Here is a 13,876-nt window from a genome sequence, read left to right as displayed (position 1 = left end):
CGTATAGTTATACGATTCTTGAATAGCCAATAATGCTAATGTGCCATACGATAATTACTTAAGATTTTCCTAGTTTGAACGTGGTTTAAAGAACCGTTGTACAGTCAAACCTGTCTATAGCGACCACCCAAGGGAAACACAAAAAGTGGTCTTTGTAGACAGGTTCCTGTAGTACATGATTCAATGAGAAACCATTTTCAAGGGAAACAACAAATGTGGCCTTTGTAGACAGGTGGTCACTAAAGCAGGTTTGACTGTATAACAGAACATATAGTGAAATGTCTGTTTGAGCATGACTTTGATCGAGAACTCAACAAAGAATCAAGATACCGCTCTAGTGTCACGAACGTCATATTGTACAAAACCTGTGTAACTGGGCGGGGCTTATCATGAGCACACACTGATGATTGGCCAGCTGTTATGTCACCTGACCTCGTCAAAAATTAGTTTCTTTATATGATGTTGTTTTCTAGCCTGTAGGCTCCTTTCATTATACAATGATTCTTTATACAATGTTTCTGAGTTTCGTATACATTTTCTATTGTCTGAACAGGCCATAAAAGGCCATACTTTTTTACTGAGGAGGCAAAAGCCAGGATGGGTTGAAATATCACAGGCATCAGTTCATGCATTATTATGCTAATATGAGGAATATGACGAGTTGATGACCAGACTTCAGTTAAAAATTTAGGGTTACTCACTTGTGAATCCAATTTCCATGAAGTAGATCTAAGGTATTGATCAATGTCAAATGCTATTTCAGATCAGAGTCGGTTTGACCTACATGTATAGGCCTATTTACGATACTTTGCACCTACAGATATTAGGTATCATGTATAATGGAACCCTTTAAAGGGATCATTTAAGAATGTTAAATCTGAGATACACGGCCCTACATGTTATCAGTGTCTTTGATATGGTGTTAAATTGAAGCCCTACAAAAACTGTGCTTCAAAATGATCAAGAAGTGCCTCAAAAAAGTAAAAATCTTTGAGTGACCGGTTTTTACCATACTCTTTTCCCCCAATAGACTGTAGTGTTATGAAAACCATTTGACAAACGGTTTTCAAAATTTGTTATTCCAATCATAAATATCTTGATAATCAGACAGGTGATCGGCTTGTAAAAGTCATGGGGTTCCTGACTGACCTAAAGGTCTATAATTATCATTGCAGCGTGAGCTTAATCCCAAATTTTGTTTCAGAATCTGAGACAAAGTTACCGGATCTCTTTAAAAGTACATGTATGTACAGTCTACTAAGAACCAGAAGGGCGAGTGTAGTATTGATATGATTTACTAGCTTACCTATATTTATATTCCTATAAATGTACAGCTTCATGTAGCTTATAAGGCATTTTAATCACCGAAAGGTGTGTAAAAGCTGAATAAAATCTGAAGTTAATGGACCATAAAATGATACTTTATAAACCCAGCCTGGTCTCTCAAATGTAAACAAAACCAGATTTTTTCAGCGTGTCCACACACAAAACAATTTATCCCGAAACTCTATAACGAAACGTCGTATAAAGAATCATCGTATAAATTTCAGAGTGTCCACACACAAGAAACGTCGTATAAATAATCATCGTATAAATTCCAGGATGTCCACACACAGAAGAAAGTAATCCTGAAACTCTACAGCGAAATGTCGTATAGGTGCGCAGTTTGCTACTGCGGTCATGAAATGGAAGCGAAAATGAGAGGTCTGGTCTCCTTTCGCTCGAGGTCACGTTAAGCCCCGCCCAGTTAGTTACACTAGTTACACTCCCCCTGTCCACACACAACATTTTCGATGATTAGGCGTGATTCTTTATCGAGTTTCAGTTCGAAACGATGCCCAAACCTGCGTTTCGTTAGACTAGTTTCGTTATACGAAGTATCGTTAGTGAGCGTCCACACACACAATTTTCATCGTAAAACTATCGCGAAACGGTATCACTATCGCGAAACGGTATAGCTAATCACGGAAAATGTTGTGTGTGGACATGGGGTTTGATGGTTTGTGTATTAGTGTGTACTGGGTGCCTGTATTTGTTTTGATCATTTCTAGGAAAAGCTGCATTATTTACACTGCAACCAAAAATCGTTGATTTCTCACATTCTGGTGTTTCGCCGGTAATTGCTTTGCCATGCTAACAAATGCAGGGCACCAACGAGGCGTTTGCGCACTTACCCACCAAAACACGGTTTTTATGGGTTTCCCAGAAGTGTAAGTGGTAGTCCGAAAAAAATTGAGTGCTTTTCAAAATTGTGTTTGTGATGTGTAAATGGGCCTATTCATGATTTTATTCTATTATTTCTTTTTACAATCAAAAGCAATGAAATTACCTGACATGTTTTTTTAGTCTCATATTCTATGTGATCAAAAATTAGAGCTTAATATCCTTAGTTGATTTCCCCCAAGTTTTATCGTAGAGCTCTGCATGCGCCAATTTACAAGAATTACTGGCAGTCCTGAGCTTACCCAGTAGGCATTCTGTGTGCATCTCTCATTGCTCATTAGCATGCTATCAAGAAGTCTGTCTCAAGGCCAGTTTGTTTAGCACGCAGACAGTATAGTGTTAGAATGATCAGAGGAACATGAGTGTTACAGCAGGTTGTACAGCCTCACTCAATCAATCTTGCTTTCTGATGAGGATTAGAATGTCTTGATGAGCTTTATATGACACTTTATTCATTATTCATTAGGTTAGGGTTAGGGTCAGGGTATTACAGTCTTGTTCATAGCATGCTTATGAAGATTCTGTCAAGCTCAAGGTTGGTTTGTTTAGCAGAGAGATTGATTTACTGTGATTGGGAAAACATGAATGTTACCTTCTCAGACTCGATCAATCAATCTTCATTCCCAATAATGTCTTAGGGTATAAAGGGATTAGGGTCAGGGCTAGAAAGTCTTCTTCATAGCATGCTTATGAAGACTCTGTCAAGGTCAGTTTGTTTAGCAGACAGATTGATATACCAGAGAATGATTGGAAAAAGAGAGTGGTACCTTCGCCGCCAATCAATCTTCATTCCTGATAATGTCTGAGAATGTCTTGATGAGCTTCCTTTATCCATTAGCCTCAAGGTTAGGGTTAGGGTCAGGGGTAAGACAGTCTTCTTCATAGCATGCTTATGAAGACTGTGCCAAGGTCAGTTTGTTTAGCAGACGGATTGATATACCAGAGAATGATCAGGGAAAACATGAGTGTTACCTTCTCAATCAATCAATCTTCATTCCCGATGTCTTAGAATGTCTGATGAGCACCCTTTATTCATTACTAGTGGGTTAGGGTCAGGGTTAGACAGTTTTCTTCATTAAGACTCTGCCAAGGTCAGTTTGTTTAGCAGACAGATTGATTTACTGTGATTGGGAAATTATGAATGTTACCTTCTCAGACTCAGCCAATCGATCTTCATTCCTGATAATGTCTTAGAATGTCTTGATGAACTTCCTTTATTCATTAGCCTCAAGGTTAGGGTTATGGTCAGGGGTAAGACAGTCTTCTTCATAGCATGCTTATGAAGACTGTGCTAAGGTCAGTTTGTTTAGCAGACAGATCGAGTGTTACAGTCTGGTTACATTCTCTCTCAATAGGCCTGTTGTCATCATCTCGAGATAGCCAAATAGCCCGCTATTTCTGATTTGGGAAATAATCCCGAAGTTACTAATCGCATCTTCATCAGCTCTAGATTCGACCTTGAAACTTGAAACTCGACCTTGAGAAATTAGCTTGAGATATTTTGCTCAGCGTTCGCGCATATTGCGAGTCTTCGGTCTGGTGGAGACACACCGTACAAATAGCTGGATATTTTGCAAACTATCCCAAGATATCTTGTGATGACAATCCCGACCAAATATCCCGCTAATTGCAACTTCGGGCTGATGAAGATGCAAATTAGCTGGATAGTTTGCGATCGGGATAGTTCAAATAGCGGGATATTTGGCAATCTTGAGCTAGTGAAGACAGGCCTAATCAGTCTTGTTTTTATTTTTTATAAATCTGATTGGAATGTCCGGACAACCTTGTTTTTTTCTTCTATTCTGTAATGAATGTGAAAGATATCAATGAAATAAGAAAGACCTATAACTTGAACTTTCATTTTTTATCATTTCAGATTTGATCGGACGATGCAGGACATTGTCTACAAATTAGTTCCAAATCTACTTAAAAGTAAGTATACCTTTTTACCAAGGATAGTTTCATGAAGATTCTGATTCTTTCAGTAACATTGAAATCTTTTACAGTGTTATAAATCAATTTATGGCTGCACTTACAGCTACTCTGCTGTGTTAAATACATGTACACAGGTTTTATCAGGCAGTCTGATCCCTGTTCTTGGTAAGCGCAACTCATCAGACAAAAAAAAAAAAAAAAAGACACTGTCTCCAAGAACTGGAATAAGACTGCCAAAAGCAGCCACTCAAAACTAACTGATGAGGCATCATCGAGCAGTTGCTGTAAGTACTTCCAGTAATTGATTTATAACATCACTAATGACTAAACTGAAAATATCAGGAAGCTTTACAAATATGGGAGGGATTTTATGAAGGTATAACTTTTATTTACTACCAGTATAGCTGATTGATCACATGAGGCCTGTTTTCATAAGACTGAAGTTGCAAAATAGCCTGATATTTTTAGACTCTGGATATTTTCCTGAAGCGTCTTCATTGCGTCTTCATCAGACCGACACGCTCATCACAAACTAGATGAAGACGGCCGCAAATAAGCCCGCTATTTCTTTGGAAATAAGACCAAGATTTCTCAGGATATTTTTTGACCAAATAACTCGCTAATTGCAACTGCGGGTGGATGAAGAAGCAAATTAGCTAGCTAATTGGAGATCGGGCTAGTTAAAATAGCGGGTTATTTTGCAACTTTGGTCTGATGAGGACAGGCCTCATGGTTTCCATTTGAAAAAATGCTGAATTGTTTCATGGACCTACCACTGATTGTATGCAGGCTGTGTAGTCAGTTTCTGATCTCTGGTGTATATTCATTCTTATTGAAGTGCAAGGTTTTATTACAAATAATATGAAACATTACATTTTTAGTTTATTTCTATATTTTCTGATCGATGCTTGAGAGTGGGGTTGTTCAAATTCAAGATAATTCCAAAGAATATCCTCTCTGAATGTTGCCAAAATTATACATCCTACAAAATAAGTATTTTTCTCAGAAATCAACTTCAGGCAATATTTACAGCCATGTGCATCACTTATTGAAATATCGAGGGGTCAGTGACGCAAAGACGTAACTCCATTTTGGGCATTTTGAGAAAAAGTGTTCAATGTGTCACTGAGCACTTACATTGTAGGCCTTAAGGAGTTAGGTCTATGCTTCACTAGCCATTGACTTCAATGGGGTGTTGGATGGAGTTAAGTCTTTGTGTTTCCTGGAAAGCCCACATTTTTCTGAACATTTTGATATCAAATACTCATTTTGGCAAAATATGGAGTTACGTCTTTGAGTCACTGAACCCTCGATATGATTTCTTCAGTCACTTCATTAGAATATTGAAATTAACCTTTAGTTGATTTCTCGAAAGTCCTAGTAGTCTCGGTGGTTAGGGAACTCCCCTTTGCTCTGATGAAATATTATAGTATTAATGACTGCTTTGAGAGAAATAGTTGTTTTATTACGCTCAAGGGAAGGTTAGAATTGTGCTATTCCCCGAGGCTTGCCGAGGGGAATAGCCCAATTGTAACCTTCCCGAGAGCGTATGAAAACAACTATTTCTCGAATATTAAAGCAGTCATTAATACTTTTATATGCCGAAAAAAAATAGACTAAAAAATAAAAAATAAAAAATAATTTACATTTTTGTCGAAGACGGGATTCGAACTCTTGCGTACAACAAGAGGTGTATCGAAAACCAACGCTTAGACCACTCGACTATCGCGCGCCGTTAACATGCTTGGCAGTTTTCTCCAATATATACATTAAAATGGATTGAAAACGGCTCCGCGTGAGGGATGCTTCGCAAAAGCTCCATGAAACGGACCCTTCTTTTACTTTTGCAATGCATATTGGCACGAACTTAGATCAAGATCTATCAGCAGATGTTGTTTTTTTGTTTTTGAGAGTTTATTTTCGTCTTCATGTCAACAATGCAAGATAAAATTGTCGGTAAGATCGATCGAGATTCAATTGTATTGAAATTGCCGACCAATTTTTCGCACACGTATGGTATCCTCCATCGCTCAAACCATTTTTTAACATGTAAACCTATGGGGTAACCATGGAGACTGACCTATTTTTTTAATAACCATGGTTATTAAAAATATTGAAATGTTTTAAGCATGGTTACCGGGAATTTTACAGGAACAGTTGAAGTTTATGAATGCAATTCGACCAATCAGATGGCTGGATTTCTTAAGTGAGGTATATAAACATGTACATCACTCAAAGTACCCATATACATTGTATTTCATGTGCCTGTAGTGATATTTTAAAGGAAATTTGTCAGCAGTTAGCATAATCTTTGTTGAAACCAAATTACATTTATAATCTGTAAATGTGCATGTATGTGAAACCATGGACCTACTAAGAAGGTCCATGGTGAAACCAAGGAATTGTGACGGGAAAGCGGAGGAAATCTCTTTGTTGTAAAATACCTAGACGTTTCTGTTATAAGCTTCCTGGATGATACAGAACTAAGAACTAATGATAACATACTTCAAGTGGTTAATCTTTGAAAGCCTCTATCTATACAAATTTGCTTCCTTTTAAAGGTTCTATGTCCCATTTGCAGGCCAAAAAAATGAAAAAGTTAAATTCCAACTGCATTTGAAAGATAATACTAATTTAGAACTTCCCTAAAAAAGGTGGGGCTTGAAAATGTCTTCAAGTGGGAAAATAACGACTATTAGTCCTCAAATTGACTTTAGGGCTATAGAGCCCAAAAGTAATAGTCTTGATTTTCAGACAATTGTACCGAATGGTCATATATTTTATGCTGCGCAAAGATACAATCAGTTTAATCTTGGCCATCATAGGAAGTGGGTTATTGATGTAGACAAATGCTCATGTACCCTTTACAACTTTTTCATGTATGTTATTACCAAAGAAGAAAAAAAGCCAGTCAGTCACTCAATAGTGTCTGACAGTGAAGTCTAGCAAGTAAACGGGTTTCCTTGCATAATTTGAATATGAGGACACTGCTAACGTTTAAAGTTGATACACTAAGCAAATAAATGTCCCTTAATTTGTTACCTACGGCAAGTATATGTTATTTTTAAGTTTTTCAATTACTTAGTATATCACAAAAAATTCTGTCTACTCGAAATCCTCAATTGAAATGTCTAAAATATCCGCCTCTCTTTGCATAGAAAATCAGTCACGACGCTGGTCTACTATTTATGACCTCACGTCCGGGAGAGAGTATATTCACGTACCCGGATGTTCCATAGCAAACATGTGCAGAGTGATACGATTTTCTGCATATTTTTGTTTCAAAGGCTGAAAAGTCTAATAAATCATAATTCTATGTACAATTCTTTACCTTCCCCTAGTACTTCATAGTATTAATATCAATTCCCCTTTTAAAAATTATGACATATACATGCCAACGATGTGCTATTAGTCGATATTTTCACCATGTAATTTTTGTTTTGGTGTTGAAATCGGCCCAGGCACGGAGTGAACAGTAGCTGTCTACCCATGCACAGTTCATTACCGCATACACTACAGCGATCTCCCGATGGTTTCTTCTTCCTTTTCCCCATGTCTTTTGCCTTCCTTGGCCCTGAACATCCTTCATCTACCAATTCTGACACCGGTAGTCAGGAGCAAGTCTTTGTTAGTTGTTTTTCTTAGCTGGCAACGTCGCTTTCATTCTCTTGCAATTGCCGATAAACATATAACTAGCGCACGTACGTTCCATCACAAGCAAGCAGCGCCTAGAGCAGCGGCTTGGTCTTACCTCCCGATTCTGCTCGCTCCACGAACGTTCATGCAAGAGCCGCATCACTCGCCAAAATATTATAGAGGAAGCGCGCTTGCATGATCTCGTTCAAGTTTGATATTTTACAACATAAAATGTTTAACTGGTACTGTATCCTTTTTTGAGGCAGTCACACACATCTATGATAAGTACTATCATAGTTCTAGACCTACTCGTTTTACAAAATTGCTCATGCACATCTGATGACAATATAATGCATCCGCCTATTCATAAGTGCACGATTTAACTTTAATTCCTATACAGTAAACTCGTCTTAAATCTCTACCAAATAGGTGAATATGAGGATATAAAAAGAAATCAGCGACTGGAAAATGTTGCTTCGTTATTCTTCATTCAAATGAAAACAGAAAATCCATCAAATATACTCCTTAACAACACCAAATCTAAGCTCTGACAGGATAGCATTTACGTAGGGGTATCACTGCCATTCACTCTCACTGAGCCCATGACTCCCGTTCGTGACGTCACGGATAGAGGCCCGACTGTACGTGCACTTCCAGGTTTCAGACTTAGATATTTTGGTAGAGTTTACTCGAATAAATTCATTATTCTAAACTTGTTTTGTCGGGTGGACACCATTTGGTGTTATTATGGGGGTTAAAAGCTTTCTTTTTATGTAATTATCTCAGTATTTGGGATTGTCTTAGAGTATCAACTTTAAATTTCACAGATAGGACATACATGACATATTCATAATTCCTGCAAAGTTCTACAGAATTTGAGGTTGGCTGCAAAAGGGACATAGTACCTTTCGCATAACAGGCTTGGTTCATTCAGATACAGTTCCTATTAATGACAAACAATTAATCACTAACATATTTGACCTGCATTGAATTAGCAAAAAAGATAATTTTCTGAGCAAGTCTCTCTTCTTGAATCCTTTTGACAGAAATATTATGTTTAGAACCAGAAGGGCGTTTAATCCTGGAAGTCTGGATAAAATGTCATGAGCTACTACCCTCCTGGCCCCAAACAGACAATATTTTCATTTTTTTCCTCACCATTCACTGTTGCAAATATGAAATACAGTCCAACCTGGTTTAACGACTACCTGTCTACAAAGACCACATTTTTTTAAACATTGAAAATGGTTTCTTGTTGAAACATGAACTAAAGGAACCTGTTCATACAGACCACCTGTCTGTAAAGACCACTTTTTTGTCTCCCTTGGGTGGTCTTTATAGACAGGTTTCACTGTATTTGAATTACAAACTTCCAACTTTTGATCTGCAACTGTTTCCCTTTTATTTTTAATGACATTTTGATATTTTTTTGCTTTTTCAGGTGAGGAGAGGAGAGAAAAGGAGTTTTATGAATCATTTGGTAAAACAGAACCTGAAGAAAAACAAGGTCAGTCTTTTTATATCTTACCATTTTACGATAAGTTTCATTATTGATGTGCTTGTATCTACCATACTACTATTACATGTGTGACATCTCTCTGTTTGACTGTCTGTCTGTCTATGTGTCTCTATCTCTACTTATCTCTTATATTCACTTCTGGTGGGTGCTCATTATAAAATAAATCTAATTCACTCTGTCTGTATCATTCTCTCTGTCTGTATCATTCTCTCACCCTCCAAGCTGTTCAGGCTGTGTTTCTCAGTTAGTAATTCTTCTTCAGTTTGATGAAATATCAATACTTGTTTTAGCCAAGGGCATTAACTAATGCAATTTTACACACAAAGAGTTAATGCAAATCTGGCTGCATACAGATGATTTGACATACAACAAGAGAGGCATGCACGGTACACACTGTACATGTGAAAGTGCAACTGTAAATTTAATATACCGTGTTATTTTTTTCTTCTGCATGTAGGAAATACAATTTGTTTGTGTATGCAATGTAGCCTTCTGGGATTGTCATAACAGTAAGGGTAACCCATTTTTCGATCTAAACTCTTGGATGTTGACCTTTACGCAAAGCCTCATCTCAGACAAACTCCTTGATCATACAAGCTCTCGCCAGACGCTTCCATGTAATGTATGTCACTGTATCCAAAATACAATCAGTATCATCCCAATCTGTGATGTTTGAACGCAGACATCAGCCATAAGAGCGTTATCGCAAGATTTCATCTTTCAGTTGAGATTTCCACTGTGTCCCAGACGCTTGTTTGGGCTGACGACGGAAGACATCATGCCCCGGAAAATTGAACAAAGTGCGTTTATATTTGAGGCGCTGAGAGGATTACAAATGCGGGTTGATGAAAAGATACCAATCACAACACTGATGAAAATCATACTTATGAGAGAGTGTTTTGTGTTCATACAGGGTTCATACTAGAGCTGTGCAAATACAGAGCAGTACGGTATGTGTGGTTTCTAAAGACCAATTAAAGCCTGTAATAAAAAGGAATAATTGGAAGTTTGTGGTTTATCCTCATTATAGTCATTACAAGTAGACTATTTTTAGCTCACGATGTGCTCCTAACCTTGCATTATTCTTGATGACACAATTATAAGAGAGAGTGTTTACATTTGTATTAGTTGGGACCTACAGGTTGTATGTCAGTTACATTACTCATGTGATCATCGTCAAGGCAGGGTAAAAATTATCCCACAGTGTACGATATGAAAATATGAAGGAATATATTTTTCATTCAGCTTTTATGTTTGGAGTGAATCCACTCTCAACCCCTCCCCAATGGTGCGACAGGCTAATTCTCACTTCAACATTTTATTTAATTGTTAATTATTGATACTTGATTACTTCCTTTCTTAGTGAATAAGAGTTTGTTAATTCATTGCAAACATTCCAAGATTATTTAAAGTAGATATCTTTAAATCATTGAGCTTAGCCTACTCCTGTCAGTCTCTGGCTTTGCACAAACAGGAAAAAGCTACAGGACAGGGCCTATGGACTTCATCCTCTGTAGTCTCACTCTTCAGACCATATCTTACATGTTACAACTGACAAGGGTGTGTGTTTGCAATCTTACCCAGGCTGGCCTCAGGCAAGGCTTTAGCTTACATGCAAGCAACTTGTATGAGAGTGGGGCATCCAAAATATAGATCGCATTTCATGAAACTGGTTGTCGAAAATCGTCCAAATTAGGCAGGTAGAGCCAGTGTACATTGTAGGTGTAAAACGATGTCACTTAAACGGAGTGAATGGATTCATCAGAGGATCAAATCTAAAGAAGCTTGAACTCACGAGGGCTTAAGCCCCATCTGCGGAAGGAATGAATGCGAGATCACACCTTGGATGCAGCCTGGTGCATCGTGTAGAACGCACCGTGACAGGCCACTGACAACTCGTAGCACGTTCAGACTGGAGAAAATTGATACGAAGCTCATATTAAGAGATATCGTTTAGGGAATCATCGTTTAGTAAATGGAGCATTCAGACTGGAGATCAACATCGTATAAGGAAACTAGTTTTAAAGAAGCTAGTTAGCAATTTTGTAGAACACACCGTGACAAGCCACTGACAACTCAGAGCATGTTCAGACTCTGGGAAAGTGATACGAAGCTCATATTAAGAAATATCATTTAGAGAATCATCGTTTAGCGAAAGGAGCATACAGACTAGAGAGGAACGTTATATAAGGAAACTAGTTTTGAAGAAGTTAGTTTGCATGACAGCCGGCTTGTCATTATGCGCTCATGATAAACCTCGCCCAGTTATACAATTTTGTATGATGCCCCGTTCGGACTAGAACAAGATGTTGTTTCTTTATCGAGTTTTCATTCGTAAGGATGCTCAAAAAAGCGTCCATGTAACGTTTTGTTATACAACGTTTCTTTCTTACAACATTTAGACTAGAAGAAATGTAATTAGATATGATGCTGATATACATGTAGCTGTATGATGAACTCGAGCAGTCTGAATGCATGGTTAAGAGAGCTGGCTGGGCAAGGCAGTATCAGTTACTCTTAATTCAAGACATCAATCACTTGAGGGTTTATCTCTTATTCTACTTGTCCTGTCTTCAATGCCTACAGGGGTGGGAAGGTGAGTTTGGGGGGGGGGGGGGGGGTTGAATCTTGACTTTTAAGACCACATATCTGTAATGTTATTTTGAGGAGGCGGTAGGATTTGTTTGAAGATGATCATGAACAAGTTGGTAGAAATCTGCAAGAACTGCAATAGAATCTGAAACAAGAAAGGTGTTTATAAATGTAATGCTTCCTGGGAGAAATTTCAATTATTTAAACATATATTTTGTCAATACAGATCGAACAATCAATCTTATTTACTGGGTGTAAGCCACAAATATGTTTGAATAAGAAGGCATGTTGTTGCATGGAATTTATAGAATTGGAAATAAAGTTTGATCAAGAGTTCAGTTATCATTACAAGACAGTATTAGGAAGTAAAGAGTACAAATTGATCTTTTACTCTTATTTAAGACATCAATTACTGGACAGTGTATCTCTTGTTGTAGTCATGAGGCGCATTTATACTGTTAATTACCTTATTTAAAGAAAATCAAGTTCCGGTATGTTGTTTAAATTTTGTTTACCCTGTTCAAAATTGATAGAAAAATATGAAGTACCTGTTTGGTTGTACATATCAAATCATGTAGAAGATCATTACATGAATTCCTCGAATGACTACCAGATATCTCTTATAATCACATGACGCCCTTTATTTCCTGCCATCCATCATACTTAATTAATTATGATTCTCATTAAATCTATAATTAGAGAAAGTAGATTTATTATCATGAATGAAATATCAATGTTTTACATCAAGTACATGTGAAGGTGCTTTTAACTTTCAATGACCATCAATTAAGAAAAATATGGCTGTTGTGTTAATGCAAGAAAATCAATGAACATTAATAGAAAATGAAGAGATTATTCTGAGCCTCAGGGGGATTACGTTCAATAGTCTTTCATTTTTGTAGCAAGTCACCTGTAGCAGCATGGCATATATACAAAAGCTGATCATTCACAATTTGAGTGTGATTTGAGTTGTGATCCAAATTTTGTTGATTTAAATAAGATATTTTTGGTCACACATGAAAAAGAGGTGAAATTTTGATTGCAATTCAAAAATCAATTTTTAAAACCTCACTAACATTGCCTTGAGTATATAGGTCGTTAAATATCCTGGTGCTATGTCATAAATGCTGAGACAAATGATTCTACAATCATGATGCATCATTAGTGTTATTTCCTGTTATCTTAAAAGCCATGCATTCCTTGTGAAGCAAGACTAGTGTACTTTATACGAACGTCTGCAAAACGTTAAACACGCAAGATTGTTTAAAATTTGATTAAAGGGCAATCCCACCCGTGTAATTTTTTCATTTGTTCTTTTGCATGAAAGCAGAAAAATAGCGAAACAGAATGGTGAACATATGAATAAATTGGACCAATAATAAAAAGTTATTAATGTTTGAACTACATGTAAGTGATCACTAAATCTATGCAAATCTCAAATTGGCAGTTTGGTCAGTCGGGGATAACTCTCCATTCATTGTGTACAAAATAGTACTAATTTCTGTTTTTCTCTTAAGTGCCCTCTCCCTTGGGGCACTACCGGTACTCAAAATATATCATGGATAGCATATTGTTGTAGGTCGTCTAAAGAGAATAGACCCTCCTGTATATCGTAACAAGAGTTTTAGCCATTTTTTGTGTTGGAACAAATAGGAAAGTTGTCCGCCACTACATCACAGAGATATTCCAGATTCAGACATTTTGAAGAGCGCCCATATCTGAATTATTACAACTTTCAAAATTAATAACCTTTTTTAATTTTTGTAATCCCATTCTATTCAAATTTTCACCAGATTACTTTTCTGATTCTCTGCTTTTCTGTTGAGTAGTTTGTTATAAAAGTTGGATTTCCCTTTAATTATTGATAGTTGCCATAATCCTGTTGGTTAAAAATATTACGGTCATACTTTCCTGTCTTTTAGCTGAAACAAGGGAACTGAGCAATTAACGTATCAATGATTTAATGTGTCC

General features: G+C 37.1%; 1 long non-coding RNA gene across 1 annotated transcript in view; it reads left to right on the top strand.

The window, feature by feature from the left end:
* The window catches only part of LOC582553, a 57,530-nt gene that overhangs the window by 33,564 nt on the left and 10,090 nt on the right, over nt 1–13,876 (top strand). The window contains exons 4-5 of the long non-coding RNA XR_004065482.1: nt 4,100–4,155; nt 9,236–9,301. This is a non-coding gene — a long non-coding RNA (polycomb group RING finger protein 3). The remainder of the gene's footprint in view (nt 1–4,099; nt 4,156–9,235; nt 9,302–13,876) is intronic.

The sequence above is a fragment of the Strongylocentrotus purpuratus genome, unplaced genomic scaffold, assembly GCF_000002235.5.
Source record: "Strongylocentrotus purpuratus isolate Spur 01 unplaced genomic scaffold, Spur_5.0 spur5_contig_847, whole genome shotgun sequence".
Taxonomy (NCBI): Eukaryota; Metazoa; Echinodermata; class Echinoidea; order Camarodonta; family Strongylocentrotidae; genus Strongylocentrotus; species Strongylocentrotus purpuratus.
The sequence above is the reverse complement of the archived record's forward strand: the minus strand, read 5'-3'. Positions and strand labels throughout refer to the sequence as shown.